Source organism: Littorina saxatilis, linkage group LG6 (assembly GCF_037325665.1).
Source record: "Littorina saxatilis isolate snail1 linkage group LG6, US_GU_Lsax_2.0, whole genome shotgun sequence".
Lineage (NCBI taxonomy): Eukaryota > Metazoa > Mollusca > Gastropoda > Littorinimorpha > Littorinidae > Littorina > Littorina saxatilis.
This window is the reverse complement of record NC_090250.1, coordinates 45,037,948-45,062,714: the sequence shown is the minus strand read 5'-3', so window position 1 is coordinate 45,062,714 and position 24,767 is coordinate 45,037,948. Positions and strand designations below refer to the sequence as shown.

Sequence of the window (24,767 nt, the reverse complement as noted above, 5' to 3'; positions counted from 1 at the left end):
AGCGACCCGAATTTCCCAGCGATGGGACAATAAAGTAATGAAAATGAAATGAAATGAAAATAATGCGTCCCTGACAAGATATGTCTTCACAGCGCCAGTTCAAAGATGTCTGATTCTTTCTTTCTTTATTTGGTGTTTAACGTCGTTTTCAACCGTTCAAGGTTATATCGCGACGGGGAAAGGGAGGAGATGGGATAGAGCCACTTGTTAAATGTTTCTTGTTCACAAAAGCACTAATCAAAAAATTGCTCCAGGTGCTTGCAACGTAGTACAATATGACCTTACTGGGAGAATGCAAGTTTCCAGTACAAAGGACTTAACATTTCTTACATACTGCTTGACTAAAATTTTTACAAACATTGACTATATTCTATACAAGAAACACTTTTTAAATTTGTATGTATACACTCTTCAAAAAAAGTTAAGGATCGTTGAAAAAACGGATCTAATTATAACAAATTGCCAACAAATTAAATATCGACATAATAATTAAAAGATTAATGTGTTTGAATTAACAAATGAACAATGAGTCTTGACCTAGAATTTTGTTTGGCAGGCAGAGTTATTTCCCTTTGTGGGACTTCTCAAAAATAAAAGCTTCTGCTTGTTTGTTTGTTTGTTTATTTGTTGCTTAACGTCCAGCCGACTACGCAGAGCCATATCAGGACGAGGAAGGGGGAGATGAAGGGGGCCACTTGTCAAGCGATTCCTGTTTACAAATGCACTAACCCATTACTTGTGTCCCAGCAGGCTTTAGTAAAACTAAATTAATACCTACTGGAAGATTACCAGTTTCCAGTATGTTAAAATAGGCTTAACCTATCTACTGCTGGACTTACATCAGAACACTAACAGATTAAACTATACATGAATCGCGAGACAAGCGGCAAGAGAAGAGATTTTTGGAAAAAATACAGGTGAATGAGCAAGAAGGCAGAAAAAAGAAAAGAATTCATGAAGAAAAAGAGAGCATGACAGGAAAGAGGAACCAAAAATCTACCTAACAGCAAACTAGAAAGCTCCTGCGGTTCCAAAAACAGGAGGGGCCTTTAATTTCATAACCGCAGTGCCCCACTGCGGGAAAAAGCTTCTGCATTTTGGAAGAAAAAGGGTGTTTTTTTTATAGCCCCATGAAATTTGTGGAACGCATGCCAGGGCAAAAGGTTGTGATGCACGTGCTACAACAGGGTCCTGGCTATGAACATCGCTCACCAGCTTGTGTTTAAAGGTTGACACGCTGACACAATTATGCACAGCAGCAACATTCCCCCACGAAGAAAACTGAGCGATTTGGATAGAGGAAGGGCAATAGGATGGCTACAAGACGGTGTTGCTGCCAGGCGGCCCAGATGCTTGCAGTGGCTCCCTCTGTCATCATCAGACTAAAACAGAGATTCCACGCAACTGGAAGAGTGCAGGAGCGACAACGTTCTGGTCGGCCCAGAGTCACTGCACCACACAAAGCGAGGATCGCTTCATTCAGAGGCAGGCCGTGCAACAAAGAATGGCTACGGCAAGCAACATAGGCAACGCCTACAAGCTACCACCAACACTGTTGTTAGTGGTCAGACGATCCGAAACCGCTTACACAACTTTGGCTTGCGTGCAAGGCGTCCAGTCCGAGGAACAACCCTGACTGCTAATCACCAAGCAGCTCGCCGAGCCTGGTGCACTCAACATGTGAGCTGGCAACGTCAGCAGTGGGCTCAGGTGTTGTTTACAAATGAGTCCCGCTTTTGCTTGGAACCTGCTGATGGTCGCATCCGAGTGTGGAGGCGTCGCGGAGAGCCGAATTCTTTCCACAAAAAGGACTGTTTCTTTACAGATAGGGAGCCGAATTCTTTACACAAAAAGGACTGTTTCTTTACAGATAGGGAGCCGGATTCTTTTCACAAAAAGGACTGTTTCTTTACAGATAGGGAGCCGAATTCTTTACACAAAAAGGACTGTTTCTTTACAGATAGGGAGCCGAATTCTTTACACAAAAAGGACTGTTTCTTTACAGATAGGGAGCCGAATTCTTTACAAAAAAAGGACTGTTTCTTTACAGATAGGGAGCCGAATTCTTTACACAAAAAGGACTGTTTCTTTACAGATAGGGAGCCGAATTCTTTACACAAAAAGGACTGTTTCTTTACAACAAAATAAAATCAAAGAACAAAAAAGCGCCGTGACGCACGTCCGGTGAACGTGATACCTCCAGCACAAATCACTCAGTGTCTTTGCCATTAGAACTAAAACTGTGAGAGAAATTGCAAGCTATTGGAGAGCGGGGGGGTCGGTCGGATACACCGACGTGTTCGTGCCCAAGTCAGCAGCCTTTGATTTCCCCGTCATTGCATTTAGGTGCGTGATCCCAGTCCTTCCACATAAATTTGTTCCCTTCAAAACCGTTTCAGGTTAATCTCATCACTACCCCGCTCGTCACACGACATAACGGTTTGTTTGTTTGTTTGTTTGCTTAACGCCCAGCCGACCACGAAGGGCCATATCAGGGCGGTGCTGCTTTGACATATAACGTGCGCCACACACAAGACAGAAGTCGCAGCACAGGCGACATAACGGTTACCAAGTTATTAGTATTTCTTTCTCAGGGTGTGGGCTGGGGTGGGAGGGGGGAGAGAGGTTGGAGGGTACATGAGCTTTAGTCTCTTCCTGATATTTTGGTTTAAACAAGTTTATTCAATAAATTTCATTGGTACTATTGCCGCATACATGAAATTAGAAACATGGAGCACAACAAGCTAGGCTTATGAGCGTACTCTTAAAAGCAAATGAAATTTGGCGGACGATTTTAATATTACAAGTTTGAAATAATGTCAAAATAATAATGGTAAATTATGGTATTTTCAATATTTTGTGCTTTTCAACGGAGACGTTTACAGCAGTTGTTCGTTTCTGACTCGTTGCTAGCTGGAGCATGTTTACAAATGACAAATTGGAAGCAAAAATATACATTTTAATAAACCCCTGCATGGTGGGAGGTGGGAAGAAGGCAGAGAGAGAGAGAGAGAGAGGGGGGGGTACATTAAAATAAAACACATAGGTCTATTTCAGGCAGTTACACAGCACCTGGAGATAGTCGGTCTTCGGACTGAACAAGATTTCTGAAGACTGTATTGACACGTCTCTTCACTATAGTGGAATTCTGAATTTCTCTTCTTGCGTACGGCCATCACGGAAACGGAACGTTTGGAGGAAAGACGACAGAAGCTTGACAAAACACATTTATTTCACCAGTCACTGTCCTTCAAGGAGAGTCAAATCTCAAGGTGATTAAAATCCGCCTAAGGCATTTCAGTCTTAAAAGACAACGCTCGAGTAGCTCATGATTGAACGAGCCACTGACTTTCATATGATGGCGGAGTAACAGTATAAATCAACGTTGTTTTCGGAGCAAAAATGCTTACGGACGAATAACTAAAACGAAGTAACGTAAAATTCAAATTGGACTTCCGGACAGAAATGTGGAGGGACACATTACATATTCAAGGTGATTTCATCCGTTACTGACAACTCTCTAGTAAGTCCCTTTCGTGACGCTAACTTTTGACGATGTGTAGGAAATACATTTGTGAAGAATAGCAAACGGGTCAACCAATGAAAAGTGCCTAAAAGTAGAAATCGACTTCTCAAATTCTGGACAGAAATACACATGGGTATAAACTGCATACTCAGGGTGATTAAAATACGTCTAAGACGTTTCAGTCTCAAAAGTAAACGCCCGAGATATTCGCTTTCGTAATGCTCACATGAAAACGGCGTGACAAAATAAATCTGCATTGCATTTCTGAGCAACAATGAACACAGACAAACAAATGAAATTTTTGGGAAAGCATCAATCGACTTGGAATTCCTGACGGAAGTACACATGAAAAAGTACATAATTATTCGAGGTTATTGCAATCTTCTCTGACAGCGGCCGAGTAGCTCTCTTTCGTGGTTGTGGCGTGAAAGCAAGCAAGACATTCTGGGCAGATACGCATTCCAACCAACTACTAAAAATCCCGCCAAAGCATTAATCGACTTCGGATGCTGGACAGAAATATGCAAGGATAAACGTGACCCTCCACCACGAAATGAGTCGCATGTCACCTCGCGCGGTTCTGCGCTAGGCTTAATACAAGTCCGGGGAGTGTCTGGTAACAGTGTGAGGGTCACCTTAGTCACAGGCTTATAACTCAAACAGTTTTCGCTCTTTTCTAAAACGGTTTTCACCACTGGATAGAGCATAAAACACTCTTCAGGAAAATGTAAAAATATGAAAATCATGCAAAGGTGACATGCGACTCATACCGTCGTGGAGGGTCACATATTTTAAATTAATTTAACTACAAATTCAATCCATGTTTAGTGAAGAAAAAAAAACCACGTAAATATGAAAGTCGTTTGATCATTATCATAATGCGTCTTATTCATAGACAAGACAAAACATTCACGAAACCAAAAAACAAAAACAAAAAAACCAAGAGGTACTCTTTCGCACCGGTTCGTTCCGATCCGGCCACCTACCGACCAAGTTATAGAGATCACTGTCCGCAGCGCTGTAATCAAAGCAATGTGAATCAGTCAAAATACATGTCCCTTCCGCATCGTGCTGTCGAAGGCTGTCATAAAACAGATATGTTTTCTTCAGGTTTTGCGGCTTCGTGTCAACAAGTTAGCATCGCCAAAAACAGCCACACATTACAGCGAGGAAGGCAAACATAGAGAAGAATGAAAGTAAGTCTATTCACACACACACACACACACACACACACACACACACACACACACACACACACACACACACACACACACACACACACACACACACACACACACACACACACACACACTTACTTTTAATCGTCTAATTTCACGGTTGCTTAGATCCACACGCAACCCCTAAAAGCAGGGCCATGTAACAGATCACTTTACTGTTTTTATCGGCCGCGGTCTGGTGAGGACACAGAGTAAAGCGACACGCGAATGACCGATATCATCAACAGCAACTGAAAGGTAGACTCCTTCCCGTGAAGACAGTTGGGCTGACCATCGCAGACCTTGCCAGGCTGTAACACGGGACAGTAACATCCCTCCACTTGGACACGTACCCAAAATCAACACGCTGACTTTTCCCTCTACACAATTGTCCTTTCTTGATGAAATAATCTCGCCGATTGACATTACTGTCTATTTAGTAATTAATTCCTCAACAACAACAACAACAACACTCCACTATAACAACAACAACAACAACAACAACAACAAGCAACAACAACAACAACAACAACAACAACAACAACAACAACACTCCCCTCTGCGTAAAAAGAACCCAGGCTGTTATTGTTTGGTATCTGTCCCCATACAGGTATGTTCTTTTTTCACGCGAAGACCTGATCAGATCTGAGATGGTGAGTCGAACCGTTAACACGGGAAGGACTGGGCCGTCAACTCTCTCTACCTCCGTATAATCATTACAGTGGTGAACACGGGAAGGACTGTGCCGTCAACTCTCTCTACCTCCGTATAATCATTACAGTGGTGAACACGGGAAGGACTGTGCCGTCAACTCTCTCTACCTCCGTATAACCATTACAGTGGTGGACACGGGAAGGACTGTGCCGTCAACTCTCTCTACCTCCGTATAATCATTACAGTGGTGAACACGGGAAGGACTGGGCCGTCAACTCTCTCTACCTCCGTATAATCATTACAGTGGTGAACACGGGAAGGACTGGGCCGTCAACTCTCTCTACCTCCGTATAATCATTACAGTGGTGGACACGGGAAGGACTGGGCCGTCAACTCTCTCTACCTAAGTATAATCATTACAGTGGTGAACACGGGAAGGACTGGGCCGTCAACTCTCTCTACCTCCGTATAATCATTACAGTGGTGAACACGGGAAGGACTGGGCCGTCAACTCTCTCTACCTCCGTATAATCATTACAGTGGTGGACACGGGAAGGACTGTGCCGTCAACTCTCTCTACCTCCGTATAATCATTACAGTGGTGGACACGGGAAGGACTGGGCCGTCAACTCTCTCTACCTCCGTATAATCATTACAGTGGTGAACACGGGAAGAACTGGGCCGTCAACTCTCTCTACCTCCGTATAATCATTACAGTGGTGAACACGGGCGGGGGAAAGCAAGATGGATCCTACACACACGCGATGTTTCTCCGTAACTGTCACCTTGATCGCTGTTCTCCGTCACTCAACACTGCAATGGCAATCCTCGCCACTCTTTCGTCATTTACACGCCTTCGCTTGGGCTTTACAGGTAAAGGTTTTCTCCCTAAAAACGGAAACGCACGCGTGGACACACACACACACACACACACTCACGGATGCACTCATGCAAACACATATCCACACACACACACACATTCACGCACGCCCGCATCCACGCCAGCAACCAACAACAACACACACACACACACACACACACACACACACACACACACACACACACACACACACACACACACACACACACACACACACACACACACACACACACACTCTCTCTCTCTCTCTCTCACGTTGAAGCACACATGTACGCAAGTAAACACACAAAACACCCCCCCCCCCACCCCTCTTTAACACATGAGCATTTAATGTTACGTTTAAGAGATGAAAAGTGATAGTGAAAGTAAGGTAGAGAGAGCTAAGAGCAAAAACTCGTGTCATATTTGTATCACTTGTCATCGGTCATATTCAACACTTTGAATAACTCAAAACAGCAACGTATAACGTCGTTTTACGATTCTGTTTTCGTTCTGCATGGCGAACAATCCCGCTGATCTAAAAGGCCATAATCTAGGTCTTCCGCTCATGGAAAACACCCCAACCATAATACACTATTTGCATGCGTCAAATTAGTTCAAGATAAAAAATACCAGAAATGTCTAAATTGTTAGTGAGGAAACAATTGTTAACACTAAAAAGCTGTTCAAATGGCCGACATTCAAACGACTGTTGTGAGGGTGTGCCGAAGAAAATTTTCCATTTTTATGTAATATTTGAACGGACAATAAAGTGCTGTTATTGTTATTGTTGAAAAAACCCGCTCAGAAGTTGGCGAGGCATAGTCGGCGAGAAGTTGACCAGGTAAACCCTTTTTCAGATTTTCAACCGACTCTCATCAACTTTCTCGCCGATTTGGAAGCGCCTTGTCTGGGTTGAAGCTATATTTAGCTGACCGTTTGCGCGCAATTAAACGAGATCACGATTTTTAATACGATTTGAAGGAACAATTGTGAATGGATACGAATGTTTAGAACCTTCTTCACTTCACTGTGATTGACCTAAGTGTCCATAGTTTCAAACAAGGAGACCATCATGATGAAAACTGAGTAAGGAAACAAAATTGAAATCGGTCCAGAATAAAGAATCAAAATACAAGAAAGATAGGTTGTTGGAACGTTTGTTATTGACAAAACAATACATTCACAGATATTTCGACCCAACGGTCTTTTAAGTGAACAGACAAACAAATATTCACACAAAACCTATCTAGATAGAATCAGTTTTCGCCCACTAAAAAGTTTTTTTTTTTGACGGTCCCGAATAGCCAAATAGGGGGAAGGGACATGAACAACTAACAATTCCAACCAACCAAGATCTTCCACTGGTTCTCTTTGCTGGTGCGCCTCCCAGGCCTAGACAGGTTAAAGTCAGGTATCAATCGTCACGCCACTCAACCAGTACACACGGCCGCGACTTTCTGGCGATTTCGTCCTGACAAAACATGTTCAGAAGTCTGCTGAAAGTCGGTTGAAAATGAACAGCACATTAAATGAATTAGCCCAGCGGGCAAAACCAGACTGTGTTGGAAATAAACAGTTTGGTCGTCCGCTGAACAGCCTGCCATCTTCATGCTAATGGTTTTATTTTCACACTGATAGATCATGTGGGGATTAAGTGTATTTTGCATAGTCGTGCAAACGGTACAGATGCACTGGGCTGACAAATTTAAATAGCACGGTATGTCCTAGCGCTGACGCGTTTCTTATAATCTAAAAAAATTGAAATGCAATCGAATATTATAATTTGCTGGAAAATTCGTTGCAAATCTAAGGTACACCGTGACATTAATCAGCGTCTTCGCCGCAACTGAAGTGCAGCAACATTTTTGTGGCGATGGTTTGTTTGTTTGTTTGCTTAACGCCCAGTCGACCACGAAGGGCCATATCAGGGCGTGTGGCGATGGTCATGGAACAATCGTAGGCTCCTGTTTTTGAACGATTGTTCCTACAGTTTTGCTGGCGAAATGTATGATTTCTAAGTCTCTTCTACAGCGAATTGTAATATTGAATTGCCTGATGACGATCACAAACATTGTCCAAGTAAGTCTGTTTGTGATGACGCAACAGACCAAATCTATCAACACGTCATTATTTTCTGTTATTGGCTTTGAGTTGTTACTGCATGTCCACTTCTTCTTCTTCTTCTTCTGCATTCGTGGGCTGAAACTCCCACGTACACTCGGGTTGTTTTTTTTTGCACGAGTGGAATTTTACGTGTATGACCGTTTTTTACCCCGCCATTTAGGCAGCCATACGCCGTTATCGGAGGAAGCATGCTGGGTATTTTCGTGTTTTTATAACCCACCGAACTCTGACATGGATTACAGGATATTTTTCGTGCGTACTTGGTCTTGTGCTTGCGTGTACAGTACACACGGGGGTGTTCGGACACCGAGGAGAGTCTGCACACAAAGTTGACTCTGAGAAATAAATCTCTCGCCGAACGTGGGGACGAACTCACGCTGACAGCGGCCAACTGGATACAAATCCAGCGCGCTACCGACTGAGCTACATCCCCGCCGCATGTTCACTAAACTGTATTGTGCTGTATTCTGGAAGCAAACAAAAAAAAGAAATAAAGAACCATTGAAGTCCAAACCCCCAAAACACTCATCCCAAAATATGGAATACCTCCTCGACCACTCTCATTTGTTTGTTTATTTGTTGCTTAACGTCCAGCCGACTACGCAGAGCCATATCAGGACGAGGAAGGGGGGGATGAAGGGGGCCACTTGTCAAGCGATTCCTGTTTACAAATGCACTAACCCATTACTTGTGTCCCAGCAGGCTTTAGTAAAACTAAATTAATACCTACTGGAAGATTACCAGTTTCCAGTATGTTAAAATAGGCTTAACCTATCTACTGCTGGACTTACATCAGAACACTAACAGATTAAACTATACATGAATCGCGAGACAAGCGGCAAGAGAAGAGATTTTTGGAAAAAATACAGGTGAATGAGCAAGAAGGCAGAAAAAAGAAAAGAATTCATGAAGAAAAAGAGAGCATGACAGGAAAGAGGAACCAAAAATCTACCTAACAGCAAACTAGAAAGCTCCTGCGGTTCCAAAAACAGGAGGGGCCTTTAATTTCATAACCGCAGTGCCCCACTGCGGGAACCACTCTCATCACAACCTTCAAAATCACCAACAGAATGCTGCACAAGTCAATGAGGGCAATGCAACATTATTGCTAAGCTCCATGTGTTTGATGTACAGGGTGACCCCCCAAAAAAGAGTACCCAAACAAAACGTCATAAATTGAACAAAAATAAAGCAATCTTCATAAAAATTACGTACACACACAAGTAGCCTCTGCATGATTTGCACAGAAAATTTTAGCGTTCTAGCTTGTCTTTCAGGAAAGTTATGCTCATTCTACAGAACATGCTCCAAATGGCCTCCGCGCCGCTGAGGGCAAACTTGAACTCGCCGCGCAAAGTTATCAATCACCCGCACACACTCCTGTTGCGAGATTCCGCGAATGGTTGTTGTGATGGCTCTCTTGAGTTCTGTGATTGTCTGTGGGTTGTTCCTGTAGACGTTGTCTTTCAGAAAAACCCAAAGATAGAAATCTGGGGATTTAAATCCGGGGGAGGCCATTTGGAGCATGTTCTGTAGAATGAGCATAACTTTCCTGAAAGACAAGCTAGAACGCTAACATTTTCTGTGCAAATCATGCAGAGGCTACTTGTGTGTGTACATACATTTTATGAAGATTGCTTTATTTTTGTTCAATTTATGACGTTTTATTTGGGTACTCTTATTTTTGGGTCACCCTGTAGCTGAACCCCAAACCCTATATGTCTGCACAATAGATCGACCGAACAAGAGACAGACAGACGGACATCGACTTCGCTCCTTGTGTTTGCTATGCTTTGAATAAAGCCCTAAAATGCACGTATGCAACGTTGAGCGATCGAAAGGAGAGAAAGAAACGAGGCAGACATACACACAGACAGACAGACAGACAAGCCGACAGACAGGCCGACAGACATACAGACGTACCATTATTCAGACCTACAGAGAGTCAGGAGTAGGCAGACAGACAAACACACATTCGACCAGGGAACGGCATGTGACGGACGAACATAAAAAAATAAAAAATTCAAATCAGTGTGATAGATCCAGGTGCCTGTCGGCGCAACAACAACATCGTTTTGGCTCGAGAATTTGCTTCGGTTGGAGCCAGTACCATCAAAGATATTCTACTGCTACGTAGCAGTTGAATATCTTGGTACCATTCCAAGAAGGTGGGTATGTCTGTGGCTGGAGTGATGGTGCGGGTACCAATTGCTGCTACCTGCATGGAGTTAATGAGGATGTTCCCTCAAACTGCGCAACACTTCCACTGACTATTCCCGGATACAAGTAGCTTCTAGAACATAAGTTCACATTGTATGTAACATATCAAACGCCATTGGTTTTAACACAGGTGGTCACACACACGCATATTCACACGCATTCAGTAACAGCTGGTGGTCAAACGCACACTAATACCAGTAACATAACCTTAACAACAGGTGGTCAGTCAAACGCACGCACGCACGCACACACACACACACACACACACACACACACACACACACACACACACACACACACACACACACACGCACGCACACACACACACACACACACACATCTGGTGTGTGTGTCCAATGTTACTTAAGATTTCGACACACACACGGATATTTTCAACAAATGTTAGCACCACTTTCAAAGAAATTTTACAATCATGAATGAATATGGTGTGCAAATTTCTTTTACTTTTAAAAAACAACCTTTTTTCTGGCGCTTAATCCCTTTCCAACGAGTGTAACTTAAGGTTTATGAATGTTGATTAGGGATTCTAATTAACAAATTCATTAATAGGGGGACAAAAAGGTCACAAAAGATGCAAAGTTGACCAAGAATTACCCCTTTAAAATTCTACACACACGGATTTTTTCCATAATCAAGAAGAAGGGGTTGGAGATGTAAGTGCGAGTCCCTTCTTATGTTCGATTTGAAATTGAAAATGACAAAAGTCAAAATCGAAGTTTAAAAAAGTGTAAAAAATTCAGTTTTTGATGAAATCATTCAAAACTTCGCAGGCACTTTCTATTAGAACCAGATATTAGACTCACAAAAAGGCAAAAGCCTGAAACGAAAAGAAGTTTGTTTATTATTGAAAATTTGTTTTCATAATTCTCTAAACACGAAAATGGTGACACGTAACTTGATTTAGCTGAATCTTCGAGACGTCTGCGTACAATTATTGCGGAAAACTCTTTTATGTATTCTTTTAGTTATGTATCACTTGTATAATTTGTATCAATAATATTGCTCGTGTACTTGAATCTACTTCAATTGAATTAGTTGACCGAAGTAACAGTTGAACACACATATCATGATTTTATTTACATTATTTTTGCATTCTCCGACAAATATGTCTGTGCTCAATTTTGAAGTCGTAATTATAGCTCTATTATGTCTGCTCAGTTACTTTGGAAGATATTGCTCCCGTTCAAACTCCTAAACATTCCTTCACATTCTTTAACAGCATGGACTCATACATTGATATTGATAGGATAGGCGATCGTGGCTTTTGCAGAGCTACAATTGCAAAACTCTTATTAAACACAGTTACCATTTTACCGAAGTTTTCAAGAAATGTGCAACATAACAACACTTCAAATTATGAAAACTTCATTAAGTGGCATTCCACCAATATGTTACACGACAACTACGTTACAGATCAACAACTACGTTACAGATCAACAAATAAAGTTACTTGTCACATTTTTATTATAAGTAACACATCACACTTGTAGGTGACATATCACACCTCGTAAGTTACATATCACATTGATCTGTAACGTATAGAGCTTATAAGTTACATTTTGTGTGACACACACACACACACACACACACACACACACACACACGCATACACACACACACACACACACACACACACATATGACACGCCCCTATATATATATATATATATATATATATATATATATATATATATATATATATATATATATATATATATATATATATGTATATAAAACATCAGAAATTGTGAAAGAAACAATTGAAAGTCAGCCGAGACTTTCTTCCGAGATTTGTTAAAATCTCTTAGCAGAGAAAGAGAGAGAAATAATATATTATATATATACACACACACACGCTATCCCCGAACACCCACATGTGCCAAGTAGGTATTCATGTCTATTACATTAGTAACAGTGTGGATGATGATTGCTGATAGATGCAGGAGTTATTACAGAATCTTATGAATTGGTGACTGGTGCGAAAAAAGATTGCATTCAGCCATTAACACTGCATTCGTCTCTGGGAATTATTGTTCAAATGCAGGTGTATTCACGCACATATTTACACTAACGACTCTTGTCTTCAATAACAAGTGGACAACCACAAACGCAGCCACAACTTTACGTCTTAAATTTACATCGAAGCAATGACAGATGGTTTATCACGACATGCTTGGTAGAGTATTAAGTTTCATATTTCCTTAAACATGACTAAAGACAACTGTCATATTCACTTGTTCTGTGAACAAATCGGTCAGCCTTCCTACTGCTACGTATGTCTATCTTTTTTTTCCCCACCCATTCGGAGGTGATGGGGGGGGGGGGGGGGGAGAGAGAGAGAGAGAGAGAGAGAGAGAGAGAGAGAGAGATAGAGAGAGAGAGAGATAGAGAGATAGATATAGAGAGAGAGAGAGAGAGAGAGAGAGAGAGAGTGTGTGTGTGTGTGTTTGTGTGTGTGTGTGTGTGTGCGCGTGCGAGCGTGCGTGTCTGTTTGTGACTGTCTATTTTTTAAAGCCATATGTACTCGATGACTATACACGCTAATTGCTTTACCAACAGCTGGAGACAGACTAAATTAAGTTCCCTGCAAAATATTGTGGTCTAGGAGCCCTTAAATGTTGAGATATTTGAATTTTTATTTTGATCTAGATGGTCCTATTTATAGATTTGGCAACACATGTAACGTTGATGCAAGGGAGCTAACACCGCGGCTTTGTTTACATCCTCACTTTTTCAGAGGCTAGAACAAGCTGTAATGCATGTATTATGGTCCGCGCATGGTGACATATCGTCATTATATGGTCTTATGGTGCGTTTGACATCGATTGTGGGCAAACTACACTTTGTAAACACGGGAGTGCGTTAGTATGCCTTTAACCTGCCCGTCTTTATACACTTAATCCTGTCTAAGTCACCATATCTGCCTACGCCAACATAGCACTGCACAAAAAAGCATATATATTACACAGTAAACATTGCCACAAACCTGTCACGCCTGACACACATTCACCGTGAGTGTAATAAACCAGCTCCTCTCCCACTCGTGTGCTCCCGTTTCCAGCTCACACTCACACAATACATCGAAGCACAGGTCATAAAAACGCAGAGAAACCCTCCATAACCACACCACAACAAAAATAAAATAAAAAACAAAAAATTAAACGTTTGCAATAAAACAAGAAATAGCTTTTAAAAAAACCCGTCTATTCACGACAATGCTGTCATCAAAAAAGAAGAGGGCCAAAAGAAGAGGGCCAAAAGAAGAGAGCCAAAAGAATGTGGAAATAACCCCAGCCACAACGGAGAAGCTGAAGACTCCTGAATTTGCACTAAAAGAGACTCCAGACAACAAGAAGAGCAAACGCTCGATCGAGTCACTTTCGCAGTTCTGAATATTATATGAGGCATCAGATGGACAGGAAGAAATTGCTATTCACAACACAATACAGATGTAAATAATTTGATGTAAAGAATAATCCTATAAAGTTTGAATCAAATCCGATGAATAGTTTCAGAGATATGATATTTCAATTTTTTTCCTTCAAGACATACCTGTGACCTTGAAAAAGGTCAAAGGTCACCAAAGCAGACGTCAAAGTGTAGAGGTCACTGGGAGTCACGTTCACATAAAATTTGAGCCCGGTCACTTTTATAGTTTCCGAGAAAAGCCCAACGTTAAGTTGTGTGTTGCCGAACAGAAAAGGCTAGTTATCTCCCTTGTTTTTCTGATAACGTTCGTAAAAGGCTACAGATGTAAATACTTTGATGTAAAGAATAATCCTACAAAGTTTCAATCACATCCGATGAACTTTGTCAAAGATATAAAATGTCTAATTTTTCCTTTGACGCTGACCTGTGACCTTGAAAAAGGTCAAAGGTCAACGAAACCATCGTTAAAGTGTAGAGGTCATTGGAGGTCACGACTAAACAAAATATGAGCCGGATCGCTTTGATAGTTTCCGAGAAAAGTCCAACGTTAAGGTGGTGTCTACGGACGGCCGGCCGGCCGGCCGGACAGACTAACACTGACCGATTACATAGAGTCACTTTTTCTCAAGTGACTCAATAAAACGGACCACAGGCCCAACAGACTCCAGAAGTTCACTGTGACAACGGACTCCAGACTCGAAAATTCGCAGTTAAACAGACTTCAGATTCACAATACAACAGGCTCCAGACTCCAAAATTCACAGCAAAGCAGACTCCAGACTCCAAAATGCACAGTAAGACAGACTCCAGACTTCACAGTAAAAATGACTCAAGGCACCATATTCCATAGCGAAACACACTCAACAATGCAGAAGTCCTCAATTAAATGGTCTGTAGACTCAAAAATTCACAGTAAAACAGACTTAAGGTTCCACATTTCACAGCAAAAACAGACTCAAGAACTCATGACTTTCACAATAGAATGGAATGTACACTCGAAAATTCCCAGTAAAACATACTCAAGGCTCAAGAATTTACAGTAAAACAGAAACAAGACTCCAGAAGTGACAGTAAAACAGACTCCAATACATGTTGAAGTTCACGACAATAACCAGGAAGCGCTACTAACCAAGATGCACAGGCACTGCATGCCCTGTGGCTCAGCAGACAGAGATAGAGGCCACTGTTTGAGAAAGTCAGTCAGCTGAGCACTGGAGTAGATATGAGGTGGTAATGCACAGTATGTCGACACGCTTGAGCCACACTTCAGTAACTTTTCTACTCGACTTTGAGGAAAAGGACGCTGTACTTTCCTTTCACTTCAATCAATCCACCTTGAGCGTTTTCTTGGATCCATCAAACAATAAATACTGGAAGTGACAGAAAGTTTACATTCTACAGTGTTTGCAAAAAGCAACACACACAAAACGGAAGCCAGTGAAACACACTTGCATTCGAGTTTCGAGGTGTCTCCTAAAATACGAGACGGGACATACAGTTTCACTTTAGCACCTGCGCGCTCGTTGAGCACAGCGACGGGGGGAGACCGTAGTATCTAAGACTAAGAGAGGCTCGCAATGCTTTCATTGAACAAACAGAAGAAAGAAGAAGAACACAAGAGGAAGAAGCGAGATCTTTCTTGATGAATGGGGAGAACATAACAGTGACAAACGCTAAGCGTTCGTGGAAAGACTGGCCAGGTGTTTATCAAACACGAACAGGCAGGAACATCTGTAACATGTGGAAATGTTAATATGCCGACAATGTCATCCAAACGAATAGACTCAACCCCTCAAATCCGAGACACGCCCACAACTTACTGACAGCACACAAGCAGTGGCGGTGTTTCAACTGTTTCTTGAAGAAAACCGATATTCGGAGCTAAGTGAGAACGTTGTTGATCGATGGATGCAACAGAACGCCAGCGGCAAGCGTTTACCGAGCATAGAGCAATAAGTAGGAACAGCTAACAGCATGTGAATATGTTGTGATACTGACACCTCGTATGTAATTGTATCCTAAATTCTACGACGGCTTGGAAATGTCACTGTTGTACCTGCACGTTAGCTGACAACACAGGGGCAGAAGCAGAACAAACGAGAAGCATGTCAACATTTTTGACAGTCGTCACGATTCGTCTCTTGAACTCAGACAGCTAGACCTCCCTACGTACAAATCATCACTCTTGTGTCTGTTTCATTTTGCGCACGGAGACAGAAGAAGAAGAAGAGATTAGTCAATATCAATTCTTTGCGCTCCACAGTACTAAAACTCGTCTCGTGGTATCTAAAAACAGGCTCACAAATGTCATTTCTTTACCTGTGTTATCCTTGTAGAGAGGCAGCAGAAGCCAACACTTTCACAAAGAACACGAGGAGTAAGCGTTCGTGGCGAGACTGCACTGATCATACCAAGCACAAACGGGTCATAACAACTGATAGCTTGCAAGAATTGTTTGACACCATCACCTCACTTTGTCTCCTTGAGTCGGCACTGCAATTTCACTTTGGTACCTGTCTTTTTCCTGAAGACATACGCAAACAAAGAAGCGGAAACTTTCTTGATGGGTGGAGTTCCGACAACACAAACGCTGAGCGTTCGTGGTAAGACTGCGCTGAGCGTTTACCGATCACGAAAAGGCACAACAACATGTTCTGAAAATGACACCTCTTATTCCTCAAAACAGGTGTGCAACTTCACTTTTCCCAGAACGCAGAGACAGCTAGAAGAAGAATATTCGACCCTTAAACACAGGCTTTCAACTTCACTTTTGTACCTCCATGCGTTTCCCTGAACGCAGAGACAACTGGATGAAGAAGCGACGACTTCCTTGATGCATAGACAGACCACAAGCGGTTTGGTAAGCGTTCGTGGCGAGACTGTCTGCACAGAACGAAAGGTGAGAGGCTAGACGAGCGTTCGCGCGGGGCCAGGCGAGTCAGCCAGCGAGAGTTAATCCGCGGCGGCCCGCCTTTCCTCTCAGTCGTTAATCCATTGCTGTCCGCAAACACAGACACCGGCCGGACCCAGACCTCAGCAAGGACACGGACATACACGTACACACACACTCTCTCTCACACACGTTGGTTGGGCTCATTTGCACTACAGGTATGCGCTGATTTTTTTGTTTACTCCTCCGGCCCTTTCTCTCTCCCCCCCCCCTCCCCCCCCCCCCCCCCCGACCCCAAGAAGGCCTCATCCTACCTTGACGCTGAAATATGTGATGATGTCTGTTCTGTAAAACGTGCGGTGTCACAGACACAGAGACAGACAGACTGTGGACTGAAACATGGATCAGGAAGTCGGGGGACTTTCACTTTTCTCAGTACTCAAACAGATCCTTTGCATGGGCATGTTGGCTGACCCAATAACCCCGTAAGGTACCAACCTTTAACTGAAACAGAACACAAACAGACACACATTCAGCCACAGCCACCCCCCCCCCCCCACACACACACACACCTCCTAATAAACTCAAATGGCAAGATATCTTCACCCTTGTCCCACCCCACTCACCTTCTCCACCTCACTGACGTGTTATCAAAGTAGACCTCGTTTTTCACTGATTCACCATGTCATGCATTACACCGCTCTGAAACGCAGCTCATGGGGCACACATAATGCTCTGCAGTCCCCGCAAGTGCTAGCTTAGCGAAGGCTGACCTGGGGCAAGCCCGCGCTACTTGACATACTTGACTGAAGACGGGCAAACCAGACTGTTGAGATAACAGTAATCTCGTTTTAAGACCTGTTTCAAACTTTCATGGAACGTCTTACCATATTATCACACACATGTCCCCATTAGGAAATCTTTCTGTGAGGACGTTAAGCCACCCCTTCCCCGTCCCTGTTCCTTTCATGGAACGATACAACATAGTTTTCATTTGCTTTACTTGTGTTAGATTAAGATTTTAAATCAGATTTGATGTAATAAGTGTGATTGGTTATTATTGTTTATTGTCTCTTCAGCAGTTAAGGTAAAACATGTTGAATAGGTTGAAGGGACAATCCAACAACCCACCGACAATTTCTACTCAGCGACGAATCTTCTGCACCGAAACACCACCACAAGATGTCACAAAATCCTGAGCACTGCCTTTCGTGTACCTGTTCAATTTTTCATGTCCAGCACCAAATCACCAGGAATAAAGCATCCCAAAAATTGTTAGCTTGTTGATACTTCCTCAATATTGGTTCATTCATGAAGCTTCCTTGTTCGTCGATTTTGTGGTTTTATACCAAGGATTTTACAGCAAACTCCCAATATGCCTGGAAGGTGTCGAGTGGTGGTGCTGATGGTGGGGGGTGGGGGTGGGGAAGAAGGGAGGGTAGGACTAGAGGGGGAAAGAGAAGTAATCGCCACTCGCTGTCCATCGAATTTTCAGCACTGAAAATGAACAAATTCCGCAATATTTCCAGCATTTCTGTAACAATTGTTTCTACTTGCATGGAACAAAAGCCTGAGTACATAGTTCAGCTACCACATGTATAAATGTTAGCAAACAATCACAAAGTAATAGAGCCAAGCACAACTTACCCCAACACTCGTTGTCGGTGCAGCCTTACTTTCCAAGAAAACAGTCTCACTCCATTTCGCTATGACACGTTTTCACCCAACGGTTCCCTCTCACAAATCAGTGGAGTACAACACACGCACATAAGCCGAAACTGTCGTCGAACCAGACACTAATTTCCTCTCATATCAGCGTTCAAAACACAGACAAATACTCCCAGACTACTCACTCAGAAATACACCAAACCTGCCACTTGAGTGAAAACTCTACTTGCCTGTAGACTTTTACAGGTCGCACACAAAAAGAAAACGATACCCTTGAACTTGATCAAACAGAAGATATCACACCGCCGATGAACATTCGTAGCTAGCTAAGTTCCTCTCACATGATTATGAGAAAAGCCAGGTGTAACATTTGCACAATCATGTAATGTAAACACACAATGTCATGCAGAGAGCACACCACTTTCCCTTATCGACTGAGAGTTCAAAAGTGTCAACGCAAGTACCTCTGAACTGACACAGATCTCCTAAGGGACTGTACTCGCATAAATAATACTGCTATGATTATGCACACTTCATAAAAAAGATAGCCCTGAGCTGGTGCGCGCATCTGAAATTCGATCGGTTACAACATGGCCTTGTTTCGACCCAAGGGGATCTGGTTAACACGACGTGTTAAGATGTTATAAGGTGTTGAACTTGTGTACATTGGAACACCCCTTTTAAGACCTCCAAAAATCTGAGAAAGTCAGGTCTTAAAAAGGAGGGAGTCTTAAATTGGGGGTAATTTTACAGAGGTTAGAACAGGAAGTCTAAGAAAACAAGGTCTCAAAAAGGAGGGAGTCTTAAAATGGGGGTAATTTTACAGAGGTTATGAACAGGAAGTCTAAGAAAACAAGGTCTTAAAAAGGAGGGAGTCTTAAATTGGGGGTAATTTTACAGAGGTTATGAACAGGAAGTCTAAGAAAACAAGGTCTTAAAAAGGAGGGAGCCTTAAATTGGGGGTAATTTTACAGAGGTTATGAACAGGAAGTCTAAGAAAACAAGGTCTTAACAAGAAGGGCAAAGCCCATACGACTCACATGCTTTACACATTTTTCCTACCAAAATACATGTGACCTTGACCCAAGGTCAAGGTCATCCAAGGTCATGCAACACAAAGCTGTTAATTCAAGACATAGGAAGTACAATGGTGCTTATTGGCTCTTTCTACCATGAGATATGGTCACTTTTAGTGGTTCACTACCTTATTTTGGTCACATTTCATAAGGGTCAAAGTGACCTTGACCTTGATCATATGTGACCAAATGTGTCTCATGATGAAAGCATAACATGTGCCCCACATAATTTTTAAGTTTGAAACAGTTATCTTCCATAGTTCAGGGTCAAGGTCACTTCAAAATATGTATACAATCCAACTTTGAAGAGCTCCTGTGACCTTGACCTTGAAGCAAGGTAAACCAAACTGGTATCAAAAGATGGGGCTCACTTTGCCCTATATATCATATATAGGTGAGGTATTGAATCTCAAAAACTTCAGAGAAAATGGGGAAAATGTGAAAAATAGCTGTTTTTTAGGCAACATTTATGGCCCCTGCGACCTTGACCTTGAAGCAAGGTCAAGATGCTATGTATGTTTTTTGGGGCCTTATCATCATACACCATCTTGCCAAATTTGGTACTGATAGACTGAATAGTGTCCAAGAAATATCCAACGTTAAAGTTTTCCGGACGGCCGGACGGCCGGCCGGACGGACGGACGGACGACTCGGGTGAGTACATAGACTCACTTTTGCTTCGCATGTGAGTCAAAAAGGAGGGAGTCTTAAATTAGATGGTAATTTTACAGAGGTTATGAATGAAAAGTCTGAGAAAACAAGGTCTTAAAAAGGAGGGAGTCTTAAAATGGGGGTAATTTTACAGAGGTTATGATCAGAAAGTCTAAGAAAACAAGGTCTCAAAAAGGAGGGAGTCTTAAAATGGGGGTAATTTTACAGAGGTTATGATCAGAAAGTCTAAGAAAACAAGGCCTCAAAAAGGAGGGAGTCTTAAATTGGGGGTAGGAGACAGCGCTACAAAAGAAGCTATACGGCCCCAGAGAGGACTTGGAGAGGACAGCACGTTTCCCCCTGCAGTCCGGACTGACGATCTAACAGCGAACGACAAGAAGAAGAAAATTGGGGGTAATTTTACAGAGGTTATGAACAGGAAGTCTAAGAAAACAAGGTCTTAAAAAGGAGGGAGTCTTAAATTGGGGGTAATTTTACAGAGGTTATGAACAGGAAGTCTAAGAAAACAAGGTCTTAAAAAGGAGGGAGTCTTAAATTGGGGGTTCCACTGTACACAAGTTCAACACCTTATAACATCTTAACGCGTCGTACTAACCAGATTGCTATTCGTAGCGCGGAGAGCACAGAAATATGTTGTGGTTCGCGCTGCATGATGTCTCATTTGGATGTCCCAAAACGTACAAATGTTAGCTTAAAGATTTTTTTTTTTTTTTGCCTGTGAAAATTGTTATTCACACAGCCTATTTTAAATAAAATTAGTTCAATTTTTTTTAAAGATCTAGCTCAAAATGTGTGTTTTTTAACTGATCATTTTCCACTCTGTACCTGAACTCGACCCCGCCATGACGTAGAAAGTCGACGTAAGTCAACCAGACTTGCGTCATATCTGGACGTCATCATGGGCTATATAATTTTTAGTGTGTGAAGTTTCAAGACGCTAACTTAATAAACATTCACGAAAATGTAAATGCTAATTGTTTTTGTTTTAACCCTGTTAACGGTCGTGACTGGAAAAATGGTCATTGTCATCGATATTTGAAAATAAAATGAACTTGGCCAAAAAATTATTGCAACAATTTTCGCACGCTAAGAAAAGCATTAACACGCAATTTATTTTAGTTGAACGTTATATGCCCCAAAAGGTAATTATGTCAGCTGTACATATCATTTGTCCGATGGATGGTACTTTGTATAGGCATCCCGTGACAGCCTGTCAAACAAGGTCACCCCTAAAATCGACCTGACAAAAACCATAGCCCCGTATTTTAAAATCTGCAAAAATCAGAATATGCACAAACCAAACATTTCTGACAACCATTGGAAAGGCCATTGAATTTCCTGTTCAGAACATTTTGTTGTATGCACCTGACTTCTCTAGTCTTTATGTAGCCTTATAGTAAATGGAGCACAACAAGCAAGACTTATACACGTGCTCTTAAAAGCGTTTTTGTGTTTGGATGAATTAATTTAGCAGATTGATCTTTCTGCATTTTAAAGAAATGAATACAATTTTTTTTAAATCGAATTCTGCAAGGGATTTTGTGCTCTTGATTGTTGGTGTGTGTCCAAGTGGAGGGATGGCCCTAGCCCATGCAAATGCCTGTGCAGGTTTCAGATAGTGCACAACTGTTTTCGCGTGAAGGACTGTGCCTTTACTCTGCACGCTTCATAAAAGATTATCCAAACCGATGCGCAACTGAAATGCGACCTGTTCCGCCACGCTTGGTGTTGAGTCGCGAACAACCCCTATCATCGTGAAAGAATGCATGATCTGTGTAAACGTCCACAATTTCAACTCGATCTGTTGCGTATCAGGCCGTTTGGTTTTGCATGTCACTGCTCGTATCCATAGTGGCACGTAAAAGACCTCGATCATTCTGCCATGAGTAGCTGATTACACCTATCTTTCTTTCTTTATTTGGTGTTTTACGTCGTTTTCAACCACGAAGGTTATATCGCGACGGGGAAAGGGGGGGAGGGGGGGGGGGGGGGGGAGATGGGATAGAGCCACTTGTTAATTGGTTCTTGTTCACAAAAGCACTAATCAAAAAATTGCTCCACTAGGGGCTTGCAACGTATTACAATGTATTACCTTACTGGGAGAATGCAAGTTTCCAGTACAAAGCACAGTGTTCATGAGATCTTGCTGCAGAACCCAAATGCATGCAGAGAGCCGTGTCACTTTCCCAAGCACAGACACTGTCTATCTTTTGCACCTGAAAATGTGTCTTGCTCTAAAATAATGTGCGAGGAGGCTTGTCACTTTCCGAAACACACACACTCGACGCTGTTATCTTTTGCATCTGAAATATAACACAGAAAATCAGCGCGACTGTGCTATGTTCTGCAGCTGTTAGTTCAGGGCAGATACCGACACACTCGACATTATTACCTTCTGCACATAAAAAAAAAAAAACTAAAATCGGCGCGACAGTGCAATGTGCCGCAGCAGTAAGCCCCAGTCAGTCACCCTGTAGTGTTTGTTTGTTTGTTTATTTGTTGCTTAACGTCCAGCCGACTACGCAGAGCCATATCAGGACGAGGAAGGGGGGGATGAAGGGGGCCACTTGTCAAGCGATTCCTGTTTACAAATGCACTAACCCATTACTTGTGTCCCAGCAGGCTTTAGTAAAACTAAATTAATACCTACTGGAAAATTACCAGTTTCCAGTATGTTAAAATAGGCTTAACCTATCTACTGCTGGACTCCCTGTAGTGTGTCTTACCTCAAAAATAATGTGCGAGGAGACGTGTCAAACAGACACTCGACACCACTATATCGTTTGCACCTGCAACTCAACACCTGCAAGCAGCACAAGACAGTGTGCAGTGTTCCGTAGGCTCTCAGTACTCAGAAAGTTTTAACATGTCATCATCAGAGCATCCTTCCCCCACAACAAAGTGCAGTGAGCCGTGTCACTTTCCCAAGCACTGGCACTCGACATTATTACCTTTCAGCACCTGAAATACAACTCCTGAAATTGGCTTGACAGTGCAGTGTTACACAACTAAGGTTCATTTAGTTAAAGGCGAAGATCGGGAGGAATTTTTCTGCGAGTACGAAGATTTGATTAATGACCTCCAGATGAGCAAATGACACTCACACCCTCTATCCAACAAGTGTCTGGAACTGTTTGGATAAGCAGTAGTATGGTGGTATCTCTGATTACTGGACCGAGAAAAAAGGGGAAGTCATTGTTTCGTTCACTTTCGTATTCGTGTCTTCCTGTGAAATTGGAGACGGCCTGTAAATTAGCCTGTGGGCATAGGGAAGCTGGGTGTTGATAACCAATGATAACAGACTTGGAGGCCTAATACATAAACACCTGATGATAGATAGCACAGAACGTGTTCTGTACTGAGCTTCAGGTGTCCGAGAGGGACACACATCACTCGCCTATGCCGTATGCCCTCAGCCCCTTTCTGCCCCGTGGAAAAATATGACCGTAATATATGACCGACTGCCTGCCATAAATGAGTTATTGGTTGTTTGAATTTTGGCCCGAGCGGGTCATACAAGTGGTCTGAACTAGGCGATCTTGCTTGGCCTCCTCTGTGGTTCGTTCACCACCATGACTACCATCCAACCCCCTCCCGTCTCTGTTCCTCCCTCCCCGGCCCCCTCTCTCTCTCATGTATCCTTACTCCCTCCATATCTATTCCTCTTTGTTTCTTCCTACCCACCTATCTCTCTCTCTCTCTCTTTCTGTTTCCTCCCTTCCTTTCTTTGTCAAATGCTTCCCCATCCCCCCTCTCTCTCTCTCTCTCTCTCTCTCTCTCTCTCTCTCTCTCTCTCTCTCTCTCTCACTCATCCCCATTCCCTTACCATCGACTCTCTATATATATATCTCTCTCTATTTTCCCAAAACATTCTTAAACTTCCTCTCTCCTTATCCCTTTACCCTCAACTCCCCACCTCAATGTCTCCCCGACAAAATTTCTTACATACTGCTTGACTAAAATCTTTACAAACATTGACTACATTCTAAACAAGAAACACTTAACAAGGGTAAAAGGAGAAACAGAATCCGTTGGTCGCCTCTTACGACATGCTGGGGAGCATCAGGTAAATTCTTCCCCCTAACCCGCGGGGGGTAATAATAATAATAATAATAAATGAGCATTTATATAGCGCAACATCATAACTTTACAATTATGCTCTTTGCGTGGTGGTGATTGTAGTGGTTGTGGTGGTGGTCGTCGTGGTGGTGGTGATTGGAGGGAGGGCTCAACACGTCAGTGGAATTCTAAAACTGTTCTTAAAGGAGTAAGAATTCAGCTCATTTAAACAGAAGCAACACTTGGGGGAACACAACTTGCCCCATCCCAAATAAAAGAAATAGGCAAACAAACAAGTTCCAACAACACCGGAGGTCCTCCAAACATGCGAATATTCCCTGACACGCTTG

The 24,767-nt window shown here is 42.5% G+C and overlaps 1 protein-coding gene across 2 annotated transcripts in view; it reads right to left on the bottom strand.

The window, feature by feature from the left end:
• LOC138969334 (uncharacterized) overlaps nucleotides 1-24,767 on the bottom strand; it is a 161,748-nt gene that overhangs the window by 80,846 nt on the left and 56,135 nt on the right. Inside the window, exon 1 of one of the 2 annotated variants that reach the window (XM_070342103.1) lies at nucleotides 18,590-19,026. The exons of the other annotated variant lie outside the window; for it this stretch is intronic. The gene's annotated coding sequence lies outside the window, so the exon portion shown is untranslated. Of the gene's footprint in view, nucleotides 1-18,589; nucleotides 19,027-24,767 lie in introns of those variants that run through there. 2 annotated transcript variants of the gene reach the window in all.